This window comes from Rhineura floridana, chromosome 6 (genome assembly GCF_030035675.1).
Source record: "Rhineura floridana isolate rRhiFlo1 chromosome 6, rRhiFlo1.hap2, whole genome shotgun sequence".
NCBI lineage: Eukaryota > Metazoa > Chordata > Lepidosauria > Squamata > Rhineuridae > Rhineura > Rhineura floridana.
Window position 1 is genome coordinate 148106455 of NC_084485.1, and position 4720 is coordinate 148111174.

A 4720-nucleotide genomic window follows, 5' to 3' on the forward strand; every position below is an offset into this window, starting at 1 on the left:
CAGAGGCTGTTTATTATCCTATCTTGGACTTAACGTTTTCTACAATTCTGCATATCTTACTGTGTGCTAAGTTAGCACTCTGTTTGCATCAGCCCAGAAGCATTGGCTGTGTAAATTCAAACTACCAGCGGAAGAAAAATTAGGATCTTGCTCTTAAGTGCCTGTACATATTTAACCTTACAGGATTATGAAATTTTATTGTTCCTATATTACACCCTTCTCCAGTTTACTATTGGCAAAACTTCAGCTCCTGGGAGTCACACTGGCTAAATACATTTTCCTATTTTTATAAGCCACTGAACTTTCTAAAAGGTGGAGTATAAATCTACAAATAAAAAACAAAAATACAAGAAAAAATGGGTTTCATTTCCTTCCTCTGGACTCATTTGTGAAGCATTGCATCACAGGGATGTTCAGGTTGCAGAAACCAAAACCACACAGGTGGGGTTTTTGGAAACATCTGGGTATATGATTATTTCAATATGAATAAGTTAAAGTTGTTTAAACAAATCCTCCTTTCTTAAAGAACCTGTTTGCTAGATATTGTTAAGTAAAGCTTTCCCTTAAGTGACAAGGCTATTTTCTTCAATAGGTATACATTGTGGCTTGAGGCAGGAGCAGGGAACGCTTTGCCTCCAGATGTTGCTGGCTGCCTATTGGCTGCACTGGGTTCATCTTGCATACATTATGACATTTGACAAGACATCCTGTTGTTCTTGGCATAAATTTTACTTAAAGTGTAATCTGGGAGGCTGGTGTTGTGTAAACTAGCTTCACAGCATGAATGGTGCTAATCAGGACTGTACACTTTCACTGCCTGTGCGCCAAATACAGTTTACCATACCTTGTAACTGCTGTTCTGTGAACTACAATTCATTCAGTCTGAGGGGACATGCCTTGCAGAGGGTTTTAACTATTCTATCAAGTTTGCTCCCTTCCTCCTTAGCACAAATTTATGAAGTTGCAGTTCTAGAGGGACCACTATTTTCCTTCAGTTTCTGCAAAAATTCAAGATTAATTTCAACAAAATGCAGCATGGGTCACTTCTTTATTTTAAAAGAAAAAAATGCTTCCTGAGATGCATTAGCATGGTTGAGAGTTATTTTCTTATTAGCTTTGCTGCTTCAGAATAGGAGATGTTGATGTTAGATACCCTAAGCTCTTAGAACAGGACAGCATAGGCCTGTAGCCAATGGGGGCACCCCCCTAGAGCTGTACTCCCCCCGAGTTTGGGGGGAAATTGTCTCTTTAATTTGTGACATGACAATGACAACTTCTCTCATGGATGACAGAGGTCTCCAAGCACGTAATGTAGCTTCCCCCTACAGCTCAGAGACAGGAAACGCTTCAGCAAATACTTTTGCTCCTCCCCTCTTGTTGAGGCTCAGTTTCATTTCCTGTCTCAGCTCGGAGCACATCCTACTGAGTTGTCTCCTCTCCGAAGGGTAATAGTTTCTTCTCCCTTAGTGTTTTATCTCTTTATTTGTTTCTTGCCCTTCTTTTGTCGTTACTTTTTAAAACAAATCTGTCACATTTGTCTCCTTCCCTCTATCAGTTTTCCTCGCCTTCTGTCAGCTGTCTTTCTTGTCTTTCTCCCTGCGAGACATGGAGAAAGCAAAAGGTCATGCAACAAGAAAGAAGAAATATTCTAAGAAGCCTGGGCATCGGCAGTGGCCGCAGTCAGTTCCTGCCCGCTCCTGCTTCCTGCCAATTTTCAGCAAGGGCTGCTTATTGGCTGCAATGACCCGCTTGAAGGGATGTCTTCAGGGCTTAGCTTTGCAGCCCCCATTAGCCTACACACGATTACCGAGGCCTCAGCACCCAGCTGCAGGCAGCCTTCAAAGAAAAGGCATTCTAAGAGCCTTGGGCAGCACTCGGCAGTAGCTGCACTCAGCACCCAGCCACTACAGATTCATGCCATTATGCAGCAGGCACCAAAATTTCATCAAGGGGCTCTGCTATCCCCGGTAGGGAAGTCCACGGAGGTGTCACTAAGATCGCTGGGGTTCAGGGAAGCACCGGTCGGTGCCTGCCATTGCGGGAAGGAGTGGAGCAGCAGCACCCATCTGTCTGGAGCAGCCCACCATTTCTGAGCACAACAGAGGTGCCCGCCATTTTGGAGCACAGTGGAGCTGCTACACCTGATGAATTGCATGTCCCAGATCCCTGTATTTAATGACAAGTGTGTATGGGGAGCAAGAACCCTATCCTCTGATGAAGAGGTGGTAGTAATGAGGCATGGCCAGTCAAGCCATGCTTCAGTTGTAGAACAGCCTGTTCACAGATCAGGCCAGTTGCAACAGGTTATCCCCATCCAGCAACAGCCCAACAGGTCTTGCTGCCCAACCTTTTGTCACCTGAGGTGTGATTTTTGCTCCTGGCTGCTTTTATGGCTCAAAGTGCTCTGTACTGGGTGTGGTGATTTTGGCCTCACTATTTTTGCCCTTGGCTGCATTTAGGTCAGACCGCTCCCCTCTACTGTGTGTGGTTGTTTTTGACTTCGCTAATCCACTGCACCCCTCTGTGTGTGTTGATTAATCAGGAATTTATCCATATAATGCGCTTTCACTGTGTGTAACCTGGGCTGTTTTTATGGATATCATTGAGGCACAGCGCAGTGATATGCAACTGCAGCCATCTCAATGGCCATCAGTTTTATACATTTCACGGCCCATCTCAGAAGGAATTTAACTGGGAGGAATGTTGACCTGCAATTTGGGCTTCACCTTGTGTGCACAGTACTTGGTTACCTCAGGCCCTATGGTAAGCAAGGCAGCCAATACCTTCCAAGTATTCCTTAGAAGTTGCACCAGAGCAGCAACATGTGGTGTGGACGCTGCTTGGGGTGAAATAAATGGGCAGCTCTTTATCACTCTCCACTGCGGTTTGAGTCCTAGCCTGTCTAGTGACTATGGAAAGGGCTTAGCTTTTCCACTCAGAACGTTGAGAAAATCCAGATTGTGTTATAATGTGTATAACGGAACTACAGTACAGCTACTTTGATAGTCTCAGGGAACTGATTACAATGTACTGCGTTAAGGATAAAGAAACTAGCTGGAAGGTCTGGTTTATCTTGTGTATGCAGATGTAATGGGCAGATAGCCAAACGGTGGCACATCTTGTCTTACGTTTCCTGTGTTAAAATGCTTGAGCTGTGTAACTTTTTATTGCCACGTAGCATTACTGAGATAAAGTATAAAAACAAGACCTGCTCAGTAATATGGCAGGCAACTTACATGAGTGGTGAGTGTGTCTCTATTCTGCAGAATAAATTTGGGTTGAACCCTCGACTGACTGACTTCTCATTCTTGGTGGTAAATCAGAAAAAGCCTACCAAGGGGAACGAACAGCAATATTTGCAACAAAAACCCTTAGGAAAGGGCCTAGCTTTGCTACGCAGAATCCTTGGACAGAAATATGGTGTAGGCCTCTGCTGAGGAGGTTTCCCGCAGTTTTTATGGTCCTAGTCTGTCCAGAGACTGGAAAGGGCCCAACTTTACCGTGAAGAGCTCTTGGACAGAGATATGGCACAGCCCTTTGCTGAGGAGTTTTCCCGCCATTTTTATGGTCCTAGTCTGTCCAGTGATATTTATTTATTTAATTAATTAATTAAGCTTATATACCGCCCGACTAGCAACAGCTCACTGGGCGGTGAACATTAAAAATACAATCAAAATAACACAAAACTGTACACAAAACTGTACAGCCTAAAATCAAAATATAATAATTTAGAATTAACAGGAATTAAAATGCCTCAGAGAAGAGAAAGGTTTTAACCTGGCGCCGAAAAGATGATAGTGTCGGCGCCAGGCGCACCTCCTCAGGAAGACCATTCCATAGTTCGGGGGCCACCACTGAGAAGGCCCTAGATCTTGTCACCACTCTCCGGGCTTCCCTATGAGTCGGAACCCGGAGGAGGGCCTTCGTAGTAGACCGTAGTGTACGGGCCGGTTCATATCGGGAGAGGCATTCGGACAGATATCGTGGTCCCACGCCGTATAAGGCTTTATAGGTAAGTACCAACACTTTGAATCTGGCCCGGAAGCATATTGGAAGCCAGTGCAAACGGGCTAGCACAGGTGTTATATGCTCAGACCGCTTAGTTCTTGTTAGCAGTCTGGCCGCCGCATTTTGCACTAGCTGTAGCTTCCGAATCGTCTTCAAAGGTAGCCCTACGTAAAACGCATTGCAGTAGCCCAGACGCGAGGTTACCATAGCATGTACCACTGATGAGAGGTCCTCCTTACTCAGGGACGTAGCTGGGCTACCAACCGAAGTTGGTAGAATGCATTCCGGGCCACCAAGGCTACATGAGCCTCAAGTGTGAGGGAAGAGTCTAAGATGACTCCCAGACTACGCACCTGTTCCTTTAGGGGGAGTGTAACCCCATCCAGGACAGGGTATATATCCACATCCGATCAGAGAAACCATCCACCAACAGCATCTCAGTCTTGTCAGGATTGAGTCTCAGTTTGTTAGTTCTCATCCAGTCCATTGTCGCAGCCAGGCAACGGTTCAGCACGTTGACTGCCTCACCTGAAGAAGATGTAAAGGAGAAGTAGAGCTGCGTGTCATCAGCATACTGATGACAACGCACTCCAAAACTCCTGATGACCGCCCCCAGCGGCTTCATATAAATGTTAAAAAGCATGGGAGACAGAACCGAACCCTGCGGGACCCCACATTGGAGAACCCACAGTGTCGAGCAATGTTCCCCAAG